A 14,005-nucleotide genomic window follows, 5' to 3' on the forward strand; every position below is an offset into this window, starting at 1 on the left:
CGTCATACCGCCGACGGAGGATGGGCGCGGCCAGGATGGCGGGGCAGAGATGGTCGTGGATGACCGAGAGGTCGTGGTGATTGGCGACGACACCCCACCGCGGACCGACATGGTCGAGCGGGTGGAGGAGGAAGGCGACGGGAGGGGTCCGGCCCCGGAAGGGGCGCCACAAGGGATGCCGGACGGGGCGCCACAGCGGGCACCAGAGGCGACACCGACCGGGACGCGGGAGGGGACACCGACAGGCGTGCCAGAGCCGAGGTGGGCCGGCGAGGGGACGACGGGTGGCGGAAACGCCCTGGTGGTCAGGCTGCCGCAAGAGGCGCCGGGCGGTGGCCCTGCCACTGGGTCGAAGCCGGTGTGGGCCGGGTTGTGCACAGCGGCCGTCTTCGGGCCGCTGACGCAGGAGGAGGTGGCTATGGCCGCCATGAGCCAGCATCTCCGCGGGCGCGCAGAGCGGGTTCAGGCCTTCGCTCAAGCCGAGATGGAGTGGGCGCGGGATTGGAGCGCTCCGTGATGGTGAGTCTTTTCTTCCTTTGTAGCCGGTTAGTGGGGGCGCGCCAGCGCACCCACTTGGTGTAGCCCCCGAAATTCGGTCAACTACGTAGTAGTTGGGTCGAATCTTCAAATGCTTTTCTTGCGCTGATTCTTGCTTTTTTGCAGCAATTGGATGCCTTCCAGGTCGGTGTTTACAACCGGCTTCTGGAGAAGCACCAGCAGCTCACGGCGTGGCTCGTCGCCAAGGAGGAGGCGCTCTGCCTTGACAAAGGTATGCTTGGCGTGCTCTTAGTGGGGGCGCGCGAGCGCACCCACTGGGTGTAGCCCCCGAGATTAGGGCCAACTACATAGTAGTTGGGTCGAATCTTAAAGTGTCTTGGTCCTTTCTTTTATTGTTTTGACTTTGGATCTTTGCCATGCAGCAGCTGCAGCCGAGGTACCGGACTTGCGAACCCGGCTGGTCGAAGCCGGCTAACAACATGACCAGGCGGTTGCCGACGCCAGCTAGCTCCGGATCAAGGTGGAGCAACTGAAGGCGGAGGCCACCAAGGTGGTGGAGGCCCAGCGGGCGCTTGCCGAAGCTGACCAGTAGCGTGAGCAGCTGGCCGGTGACAAGAGCCGGCTTCAGGCCGAAGTAGAACGCCTCGAGGCGAAGGCGTCCAAGGCGGTGGAGGCCTAGCGGGCGCTTGCTGAAGCCGGCCAGCAGCGTGATCAGCTGGCCGACGATAAGGGCCAGCTCCAGGCCAAGGTGGAGCGCCTGAAGGTGGAGGCAGCTAACGCGGCGGAAGCCCACCAGGTGGAACTCCTCCGCCTCAAGGAGGAGAATGGGAAGGCGGCCGCCGCTAAGGACACCGATCTGAAGGCGACCATTGATAAGGGCGTCGAGCTGGAGAAGGCGTTCGAGGCGTGCAACCGTGTCGAGGACTTGGAGCAGCACGGTACATTGCTCAAAGCGCAGCACCTGGACGAGGCCTTCGCTAGTAAGTGTTTCTTTGTTGACTTTGCCGGGTTGTGAAGCCGGCTTTGCTTTTTTGTCGCTGACTGTCTTGCTTTTATTCTTGATAGGGCACTTCCCAGAGACGCAGAGGACGGCGAAGGAGGCCGTTCATGTTCAACAGTCGCCCCAGGCGGACGCGGGTACTGGGCTTGACCCGAATGTCGCCTGGACCTTCTCGGAGATCATGAATGTCGCTGAGGCCCGCCTACAGGTCTTGGGCGAGCAGATAGCGTGAGTCTCCACAGCCGGTGTGGGGATGATGGCGTCCCTCTGGCCCGGCGCCATTACGCCCAACAACTTCACATGGCTGGCGTGGTGGCTGGAAGCCGGGCCTGCGCGGCTTCACATGTGGCGCATTTCTGCCACCCGTGTCGGCATCGACGTGGCGCTAAGGTTCATCATGTCCTGGTACCTGGACCTGGCGCTGGACCAGCTGGTGGCCCAAAGAGCCGGCATGGAGCCCCAGCTGTAGGCGGAGGCAGGCCGGATTGCCGCCAGGGCCAGCTACCTAGCCTCGTTCGTGCTCCACGACGAGTTCCAGGTATAACTAACCGACGATGGTGGGGTGGTGCCACCTGAAGACTTTGGCCTGCTGCTGGACGACCCATTGAGCAGCTCTGAGGAGTCAAGCCCTTACACGGACGAGGACGCCGGGTTGGCTAATACCGGCACCTCGATGAACCCGGAGGCCACTGAGGAGGAGTCGGCGGTTGTGCAACCCGGCACGGGAGCCATCTAAAGCCGCCATGTTTATCTTTTTCGCACTTTTGTTAAGTAGCAGGTCCACCAACCCACTGGGGTGTTTTTGGTGAATGTAATGAACTCTGGCCTTGGGCCCATATTATTGTAATGTAAATATCTTCACGAATGTTTGTGCCTTTGCACTGCAAAAAAATACACTTCCGTGATGATACGTGTTTGTCATAGTAGGTCACGTTTTTTGTCATGCATGTACATCCATGATGATTTTATGACAGAATCAACATAGTCATACTTGTGCTGTCGTAGAAGTGTTCCATGACATTACCAAAATTATCATCACAGAAGTGTCCACTTCCATGACGATAAATCACGCGTCATAGAAGTGCTTTCGTCAAGGGTGACCGATACGTGGCATCCACCGTAACGGGTTGTCGTTAAGCTATCGGGTTCTGGTTTGGATCCGATAACCCATTAACAGCCCACACCAATGGCGATTTTCCACGTGTAAAATTCTCAATGGCCAGAGGAACCACGTGTCGGCTCACCGTTGGGACAGATGTCATCCACTCATTGGACCGAAGACACTATGATACGTCAACACGTGGCACGACCCAACAGAGGCCCATTCCAGTGAAAAGGCCGGCCCGTTTGACTTGGTAAAAAGGTAGCGGGCCGGTGCACAGAAATCCTGTTAACGGCCTGTTAGCATATAGCCCATTTACAACCCGCTAACTCATGACCCGTCACGGCCTATCGGAATTTGGCCCAGTAGCGTCATTTGGGCCGTCCAATATGATTATAGCCCGTTGTAACTTCTGGCCCATGTATGGCCCATGACGTCTTTCGGCCCATAGGAGGCCCTTTGTAACTCTGGGCCCATTAAAGGCCCAAGATGAAACTGGTCCATAATGAATAGTGTATCGCTTTATACCCATTAACGACCCTTTATTTTGTTGGTCGTTTCCAGCCCGTGTTAACTTTTGGCCTTTAAGGGCCCATTTATTCTTGGGCCCATTTCTAGAATTCAGTTAGTTATGGTCCGTTACCGGCCTGTTCCGTTTGTGGGCCAAATTCAACCCGTGGTTACAGTCCCGTTTGTGGCCCGTTAACCCGTTGGGCTGTTTTCATAGCATTATCAAATACGGCCTATTAATGGCCCGTTATGGTCCACGAATAGTACGACCCATGTTTGGCGAATTTATTATACGACCCGTAGAAGGCCCATGGATCCTATGACCCGTAGAAGGCCCATGGATCATAGTGCCCATAGAAGGCCCATGGATCCTACGACCCGTAGGAGGCCCGTGGTTACAATAGTAGGTGTGTTGCCATGGTTATTGTGGCCTAGTTACCAAAAATAGGTTATTCTAGCCACTAGAAAAACGCAAAAAAAAAACTGAAGTGGCTACAAGCAAACAACTAAACAAGACAATAAGGAAATAAATAAGTAAGCAACTAACATTAAAGTTCGCCGCCAGTGCAAATATAGGGAACAAAGGAGCATATTACATACACTGGCCGTCTAAATTGGCCACCAGTGGAAATAAACATGGCAGCAAAACAAGTCCATAACTGAAACAACTTCAGAAGAGCTCAAGAAATGTTATCTTGGGTATCCACCATGCTGGCAATAAGCTTAGCAAGCTTATTAGCTTTGTCCTGTATGGCGCTAAAATCCTCCAATGCTTGTTGTTGCACCAGAAAGTATGCATCTGAATGCTCCAGGTCCTTCCGCGGTCCTTCCGCTTATAGTCGCAGCACAATTGATCGATGTCTCTCAGCTTGTAGTTGAGACTCAAGAAACCGAACTGATTCAGACAGTGAGTTTGAATAGGTTGTGCCTGCGGTAGTGGCCAGTAACTCGAACACTAAACTAAGACATGACTTTGGGGTTGTCTTTGTTGGGGAACGTAGCATGCAATTTCAAAAAAATTCCTACGATCACGCAAGATCTATCTAGGAGATGCATAGCAACAAGACGGGAGAGTGTGTCCATGTACCCTCGTAGACCGAAAGCGGAAGCATTTAGTAACACGGATGATGTAGTCAAACGTCTTCACGATCCAACTGATCCAAGTACCGAATGTCTGGCACCTCCGTGTTCAGCACACATTCAACATGATGACGTCCCTCGTGCTCTTGATCCAGTTGAGGACGAGGGAGAGTTTCGTCAGCACGATGGCGTGGCGACGGGGATGATGAAGTTACCGGCGCAGGGCTTCGCCTAAGCACTACGACGATATATGACCGAGGTCGTAATCTGTGGAGGGGGCACCGCACATGGCTAAGAGATTGTCTGTTATGCTTTGGGATGCCCCTGGCCACGTATAAAGCAGGGAGAGGAGGAGGCCGGCAGCCGGGAGGGGCACGCCATAGGGGGAGTCCAACTAGGATTCCCAATCCTAGTTGGACTCCACTTCCTTTTCCAAGAGGGGGAGAGAGGAAAGGAGGAGGATAGGAAGAAGGAAAGAGGGGGGCGCCGCCCCCTCCTGAGTCCAATTCGGACTTGCCATGGGGGGGGCATGCGGCCACCCTTGCGGCCCTCCTCTCCTTTCCACTAAGGCCCATGAAGGCCCACTACTTCCCCGCGGGGTTCCGGTAACCTCCCGGTACTCCAAAAAATACCCGAATCACTCCGGAACCATTCCGAGTCCGAATATAACCTCTCAATATATCAATCTTTACCTCTCGAACATTTCGAGACTCCTCGTCATGTCCGTGATCTCATCCGGGACTCTGAACAAACTTCGGTCATCAAATCACATAACTCATAATACAAATCGTCATCGAATGTTAAGCGTGCGGACCCTACGGGTTCGAGTACTATGTAGACATGATCGAGACACATCTCCGATCAGTAACCAATAGCGAAACCTGGATGCTCATATTAGTTCCTACATATTCTACGAAGATCTTTATCGGTCAAACCGCACAACAACATATGTTGTTCCCTTTGTCATTGGTATGTTACTTTCCCAAAATTTGATCATCGGTATCTTCATACCTAGTTCAATCTCGTTACCGGCAAGTCTCTTTACTCATTCCGTAATGCTTCATCCCGCAACTAACTCATTAGTCACATTGCTTGCAAGGCTTATAGTGATGAGCATTACCAAGAGGGCCCAGAGATACCTCTCCGATACACGGAGTGACAAATCCTAATCTCGATCTATGCCAACCCAACAAACACCTTTGGAGACACCTGTAGAGCATCTTTATAATTGCCCAGTTATGTTGTGACGTTTGATAGCACATAAGGTGTTCCTCCGGTATTCGGGAGTTGCATAATCTCATAGTCAGAGGAACATGTACAAGTTATGAAGAAAGCGGTAGCAATAAAACTGCAACAATGATAATGCTAAGCTAATGGATGGGTCTTGTCCATCACATCATTCTCTAATGATGTGATCCCGTTCATCAAATGACAACACATGTCTATGGTCAGGAAACATAACCATCTTTGATTGAGCTAGTTAAGTAGATGCATACTAGGGACACTATGTTTCATCTATGTATTCACACATGTACTAAGTTTTCGGTTAATACAATTCTAGCATGAATAATAAACATTTATCATGATATAAGGAAATATAAATAACAACTTTATTATTGCCTCTAGGGCATATTTCCTTCAGTCTCTCACTTGCACTAGAGTCAATAATCTAGTTCGCATCGCCATGTGATTTAACACCAATAGTTCACATCGGTATGTGATTAACACCCATAGTTCACATCGCCATGTGACCAACAACCAAAGGGTTTACTAGAGTCAATAATCTAGTTCACATCGCTATGTGATTAACATCCAAAGAGTACTAAGGTGTGAAAATGTTTTGCTTGTGAGAGAAGTTTAGTCAACGGGTCTGCTAAATTCAGAGCCGTATGTATTTTGCAAATTTGCTATGTCTACAAAGCTCTGCATGGAGCTACTCTACCTAATTGCTCCCACTTTCAATATGTATCCAGATTGAGACCCAGAGTCATCTGGATTGGTGTAAAGCTTACATCGACGTAACTCTTTACGACGAACTATTTATCACCTCCATAACCGAGAAATACTTCCTTAGTCCTCTTAGGTAACTAAAGATAACTTTGACCACTATACAGTGATCCACTCCTGGATCACTATCGTACCCCCTTGCCAAACACATAGCAAGGCACACAACTGGTCTGGTACATAGCATGGCATACTTTATAGAACCTATGACTGAGGCATAGGGAATGAAATTCATTTTCTTTCTATCTTCTACCGTGGTCGGGCTTTGAGTCTTACTCAACTTTACACCTTGTAATACAGGCAAGAACTCCTTCTTTGACTGATCTATTTTGAACTCTTTCAAAATCTTGTTAAGGTATGTACTCATTGAAAAATCTTATCAAACGTCTTGATTTATCTCTATAGATCTTGATGCCCAATATGTAACCATCTTCACCGAGGTCTTTCTTTGAAATTCTCCTTTCAAACTCTCCTTTATGCTTTCTAGAAAATTCTACATCATTTCCGATCAACAACATGTCATTCACATATACTTATCAGAAAGGCTGTAGTGTTCCCACTCACTTTCTTGTAAATACAGGCTTCACCGCAAGTCTGTATAAAACTATATGCTTTGATCAACTCATCAAACGTATATTCCAACTCCGAGATGCTTGCACCAGTCCATAGATGGATCGCTGGAGCTTGCACACCTTGTTAGTACCTTTAGGATCGACAAAACCTTCTAGTTGCATCATACACAACTCTTCTTTAATAAATATCCATTTAAGGAATGATGTTTTGACATCCATTTGCTAGATTTCATAAAATATGGCAATTGCTAACATGATTCGAACGGATTTAAGCATCGCTACAGTTGAGAAAATCTCATTGTAGTCAACACCTTGAACTTGCCGAAAACCTTTTGCGACCAGTCGAGCTTTATAGATAGTAACACTACTATCAGCGTCCGTCTTCCTCTTGAAGACCCATTTATTTTCTATGGATTGCCGATCATCGGGCAAGTCTACCAAAGTCCACACTTTGTTCTCATACATGGATCCCATCTCAGATTTCATGGCCTCAAGCCATTTCGCGGAATCTGGGCTCATCATCACTTTGTCATAGTTCGTAGGTTCATCATGGTCTAGTAACATGTCTTCCAGAATAGGATTACCGTACCACTCTGGTGCGGACCATACTCTAGTTGACCTACGAGGTTCGGTAGTGACTTGATTTGAAGTTTTATGATCATCATCATTAGCTTCTTCACTAATTGGTGTAGGAATCACTGGAATTGATTTCTGTGATGAACTACTTTCCAATTCGGGAGAAGGTACAATTACCTCATGAAGTTATACTTTCCTCCCACTCACTTCTTTCGAGAGAAACTCCTTCTCTAGAAAGGATACATTCTTAGCAACGAATATCTTGCCTTCGGATCTGTGATAGAAGGTGTACCCAACAGTTTCCTTTGGGTATTCTATGAAGATACATTTCTCTGATTTGGGTTCAAGCTTATAAGGTTGAAGCTTTTTCACATAAGAATCACAACCCCAAACTTTAAGAAACGACAGCTTAGGTTTGTTGCCAAAACACAGTTCATACAGTGTCGTCTCAATGGATTTTGACGATGCCTTGTTTAACGTGAATGCAGCTGTCTCTAATGCATAATCCCAAAATGATAGCGGTAAATCAGTAAGAGACATCATAGATCACACCATATCTAATAAAGTAAGGTTACGATGTTCGGACACTCCATTACGCTATGGTGTTCCAGGTGGCGTGAGTTGTGAAACTATTCCACATTGTTTTAAATGAAGGCCAAACTCGTAACTCAAATATTCACCTCCACGATCAGTTCGTAGAAACTTTATTTTCTTGTTACAATGATTCTCCACTTCACTCTAAAATTCTTTGAACTTTTCAAATGTTTCAGACTTGTGTTTCATTAAGTAGATATACCCATATCTGCTCAAATCATCTGTGAAGGTCAGAAAATAATGATACCTGCCACGAGCCTCAACACTCATCAGACTGCATACATCGGTATGTATTATTTCCAATAAGTCATTAGCTCATTCCATTGTTCCGTAGAATGGAGTTTTAGTCATCTTGCCCATAAGGCACGGTTCGCAAGTATCAAATGATTCATAATCAAGTGATTCCAAAAGTCCATCTGCATGGAGTTTCTTCATGCGCTTTACACCAATATGACCTAAATGGTAGTGCCACAAGTATGTTGCACTATCATTATCAACTTTGCATCTTTTGGCATCAATTATGAATATGTGTATCACTATGATCGAGATTCAGTAAACCATTAACATTGGGTGTATGACCATAGAAGGTCTTATTCATGTAAACAAAATAACAATTATTCCATGTCTTAAATGAATAATCATATTTCAATAAACACGATCCTATCTTGTTTATGCTCAACGCAAACACCAAATAACATTTATTTAGGTTCAACACTAATCTCGAAAGTATAGGGAGTGTGCGATGATGATCATATCAATCTTGGAACCACTTCCAACACACATTTTCACTTCACTCTCAACTAGTCTCCATTTATTCTGCAACTCCTGTTTCGAGTTACTAATCTTAGCAACCGAACATGTATCAAATACCCAGGGCTACTACAAGCACTAGTAAGGTACACATCAATAACATGTATATGAAATATACCTTTGTTCACTTTGCCATCCTTCTTATCCACCAAATATTTGGGGTAGTTCCGCTTCTAGTGACCATTTCCTTTGCAGTAGAAGCACTCAGTTTCAGGCTTAGGTCCAGCTTTGGGCTTCTTCACGGGAGTGACAACTTGTTTGCCATTCTTCTTGAAGTTCCCTTTCTTTCCCTTTGCCCTTTTCTTGAAACTAGTGATCTTGTTTAATCGTCAACACTTGATGTTTTTTCTTGATTTCTACCTTCATTGATTTCAGCATCACGAAGAGCTCGGGAATCGCTTTTGTCATCCCTTGCATCATGGAGTTCTAGTAACTTGGTGATGGTGACTAGAGAACTCTGTCAATCACTATCTTATCTGGAACATTAACTCCCACTTGATTCAACTCCCGCTTTTGTCATCCCTTGCATCATGGAGTTCTAGTAACTTGGTGATGGTGACTAGAGAACTCTGTCAATCACTATCTTATCTGGAACATTAACTCCCACTTGTAGTACCTAGACATTCTGAGCACATGCTCACCCTAGCTGAGCTATTCTCCTCCATCCTTTTAGGAAAAGTGCTTGTCAGAGGTCCCATACCTCTCAACATGGGCATGAGTCTGAAATACAAATTTCAGCTTTAGGAACATCTCATATGCTCCGCGGCATTTCAAAACATTTTTGAAGTCCCAGTTCTAAGCCGTAAAGCATGGTGCACTAAACTATCAAGTAGTCACCATATTGAGCTAGTCAAACGTTTATAACGTCTGCATCTGCTCCTGCAATAGGTCTATCACCTAGCGATGCATCAAGGACATAATTCTTCTGTGCAGCAATGAGGATAAACCTCAAATCACGGATCCAGTCCGCATCATTGCTACTATCATCTTTCAACTTAGTTTTCTCTAGGAACATATCAAAAAACATAGGGAAGCTACAACACGATCTACTAATCTACAACATAATTTGCAAATACTACCAGGACTATGTTCATGATAAACTAAAGTTCAATTAATCATATTACTAAAGAAGTCCCACTTAGATAGACATCCCTCTAGTCATCTAAATGATCGCATGATCCATATTAACTAAACCATGTCCGATCATCACGTGAGATGGAGTAGTTTCAATGGTGAACATCTCTATGTTGATCATATCTACTATATGATTCATGTTCGACCTTTTTGTCTCAGTGTTCTGAGGCCATATCTACATATGCTAGGTTCATCAAGTTTAACCCGAGTATTCTGCATGTGCAAAACTGGCTTGCTCCCGTTGTATGTGAACGTAGAGCTTATCACACCCGATCATCACGTGGTGTCTCGGCACGATGAACTATAGCAACGGTGCATACTCAGGGAGAACACTTATACCTTGAAATTTAGTGAGGGGTCATCTTATAATGCTACCACCGTACTAAGCAAAATAAGATGCATAAAGGATAAACATCACATGCAATCAAAATATGTGACATGATATGGCCATCATCATCTTGTGCCTTGGATCTCCATATCCAAAGCACCGTCATGATCTCCATTGTCACCGGCTTGACACCTTGATCTCCATCGTAGCATCGTTGTTGTCTCGCCAACTATTGCTTCTACGACTATCGCTACCGCTTAGTGATAAAGTAAAGCAATTAGATGGCGATTGTATTTTGTACAATAAAGCGACAACCATATGGCTCCTGCCAGTTGCTGATAACTTTTTTACAAAACATGATCATCTGATACAGCAATTTATATCACATCATGTCTTGACCATATCACATCACAACAAGCACTACAAAAACAAGTTAGATGTCCTCCACTTTGTTGTTGCAAGTTTTACGTGGCTGCTACAGGCTTCTAGCAAGAACCGTTCTTACCTACGCATCAAAACCACAACGGTTTTTCATCAAGTGTGTTGTTTTAACCTTCAACAAGGACCAGCCGTAGTCAAACTCGATTCAACTAAAGTTGGAGAAACAGACACCCGCCAGCCACCTGTGTGCAAAGCACGTCGGTAGACCCAGTCTCATGAACGCGGTCATGTAATATCGGTCCGGGCCGCTTCATCCAACAATACCGCCGAATCAAAGTAAGACGTTGGTGGTAAGCAGTATGACTATTGTCGCCCACAACTATTTTATTTGTGTTCTACTCATGCATATATCATCTACGCATAGACCTGGCTCTGATACCACTATACGTAGCATGCAATTTCAAAAAAACTCCTATGATCACGCAAGATCTATCTAGGAGATGCATAGCAACGAGACGAGAGAGTGTGTCCACGTACCCTCATAGACCAAAAGCGGAAGCGTTTAGTAACGCGGTTGATGTAGTCGAACGTCTTCATGATCCAATCGATCCAAGTACCGAACGTACAACACCTCCGTGTTCAACACACGTTCAGCAGGATGGCGTCCCTCGTGCCCTTGATCCAGTTGAGGACGAGGGAGAGTTCCGTCAGCACGATGGCGTGGCAATGGTGATGATGAAGTTACCGACGCAGGGCTTCGCCTAAGCACTACGATGATATGACCGAGGTGGTAAACTGTGGAGGGGGGAACCGCACACGGCTAAGAGATTGTCTGTTATGCTTTAGGGTGCCCCCTGGCCACGTATATAAAGGAGGGAGAGGAGAAGGCCGGCGGCCAGGAGGGGCGCGCCATAGGAGGAGTCCAACTAGGATTCCCAATCCTAGTTGGACTCCCCTTCCTTTTCCAAGAGGGGGAGAGAGGGAAGGAGGAGGAGAGGGAGAAGGAAAGAGGGGGGCGCCGCCCCCTCCCTAGTCTAATTTGGACTTGCCATGGGGGGGGGCACCCTTGCGGCCCTCCTCTCCTTTCCACTAAGGACCATGAAGGTCCACTAGTGCCCCGGGGGGTTCCGATAACCTCCCGGTACTCCAAAAAATATCCGAATCACTCCGGAACCATTCCTGTGTCCGAATATAACCTCTCAATATATCAATCTTTACCTCTCAAACATTTTGAGACTCCTCATCATGTCCGTGATCTCATCCGGGACTCCGAACAAATTCGGTCATCAAATCACATAACTCATAATACAAATCCTCATCGAACATTAAGCGTGCGGACCCTACGGGTTTGAGAACTATGTAGACATGATCGAGACACATCTCTGATCAATAACCAATAGCGGAACCTGGATGCTCATATTGGTTCCTACATATTCTACGAAGATGTTTATCGGTCAAGTATCTTTACTCATTCCGTAATGCTTCATCCCGCAACTAACTCATTAGTCACATTGGTTGCAAGGCTTATAGTGATGAGCATTACCGAGAGGGCCCAGAGATACCTCTCCGATACACGGAGTGACAAATCCTAATCTCGATCTATGCCAACCCAACAAACACCTTTGGAGACACCTATAGAGCATATTTATAATCACCCAGTTATGTTGTGACGTTTGATAGCACACAAGGTGTTCCTCCGGTATTCAGGAGTTGCATAATTTCATTGTGAGAGGAACATGTATAAGTCATGAAGAAAGCAGTAGCAATAAAACTATAACGATCATAATGCTAAGCTAATGGATGGGTCTTGTCCACCACATCATTCTCTAATGATGTGATCCCATTCATCAAATGAAAAAACATGTCTATGGTCAGGAAACGTAACCATCTTTGATTAACAAGCTAGTTAAGTAGAGGCATACTAGGGACACTATGTTTTGTCTATGTATTCACACATGTACTAAGTTTCCGGTTAATACAATTCTACCATGAATAATAAACTATTATCATGATATAAGGAAATATAAATAACAACTTTATTATTGCCTCTAGGGCATATTTCCTTCAGTCTCACTATCTTCGAGATTGTAGCGACCACGATCCCAATGGACCGAAGTCTCTGTGCTTAAGTGTCATCCCTGGATCGGTAATGCTGACACACACAGTACTCGAGGAATTATAAAAGAGTTCAATCACACACTTATTACATCGAGTCCTCATAAAGAGTATGATTACACAAAAATATCATGGCTGAAGGCCATCTGAACTAATTAACTGCGGAAGCTTCAAAGGTAAATGAGTCCATCAACTCCAACGGCATAGCTGAGTGCAATACAACGACCTATCACACCTTATTCATCGTCAGAGTAGTCCGAAACATGAGACGTTGCAGCCGTGTAGGTCAGCACATTGAATATGCTGGCAGAGTTACACTGTAAAGCAATGAATGCAAGAACTATATCTACATGCAATATTTGGATGGTGGAGGCTCTAAGTTTATGGTTTTGCATAAAGCTAGTTTTTCCCTACAACAAAGGAATAAATTTTATTTAAACTACTCCCAAGTTGTACCAATATTTGAGAAGGTTCCTGTCGGTGTCAAAACCGGCGGATCTCGGGTAGGGGGTCCCGAACTGTGCGTCTAGACGGATGGTAACAGGAGACAAGGGACACGATGTTTTACCCAGGTTCGGGCCCTCTCGATGGAGGTAAAACCCTACGTCCTGCTTGATTAATATTGATGATATGGGTAGTACAAGAGTGGATCTACCACGAGATCAAGGAGGCTAAACCCTAAAGCTAGCCTATGGTATGATTGTTGTAATGTATGTTGTGTCCTACGGACTAAAGCCCTCCAGTTTATATAGACACTGGAGGAGGCTAGGGTTACACAGAGTCGGTTACAATGGTAGGAGATCTACATATCCGTATTGCCAAGCTTGCCTTCCACGCCAAGGAAAGTCCCATCCGGACACGGGACGGAGTCTTCAGTCTTGTATCTTCGTAGTCTTGGAGTCCGGCGGACGATGATAGTCCGGCTGTCCGGACACCCCCTAGTCCAGGACTCCCTCAGTAGCCCCTGAACCAGGCTTCAATGACGATAAGTCCGGCGCGCATAATGTTCGGCATTGCAAGGCAGGTTCCTCCCTTGAATAATCCAGAGAAGATCATGAACACCAGGATAGTGTCCGGCTCTGCAAAACAAATTCCATATTCCACCGTAGAGAGAATAAAATGTACACAAGTCTAATCTTCTGACGTATTATGCGGCATGACATCACACCTCTACTAAGCCTTTATTTGAATCGTTTTGTATTATACCACCTCAGCACGTTTAGCGAAGCGGTTTCCTTGGCACGTCCTGTCGAAGCAGAGATCGTGTTCCCCATATTCCGGGATTCTCATTAATACGGACG

Source organism: Triticum dicoccoides, chromosome 7B (assembly GCF_002162155.2).
Source record: "Triticum dicoccoides isolate Atlit2015 ecotype Zavitan chromosome 7B, WEW_v2.0, whole genome shotgun sequence".
Taxonomy (NCBI): domain Eukaryota; kingdom Viridiplantae; phylum Streptophyta; class Magnoliopsida; order Poales; family Poaceae; genus Triticum; species Triticum dicoccoides.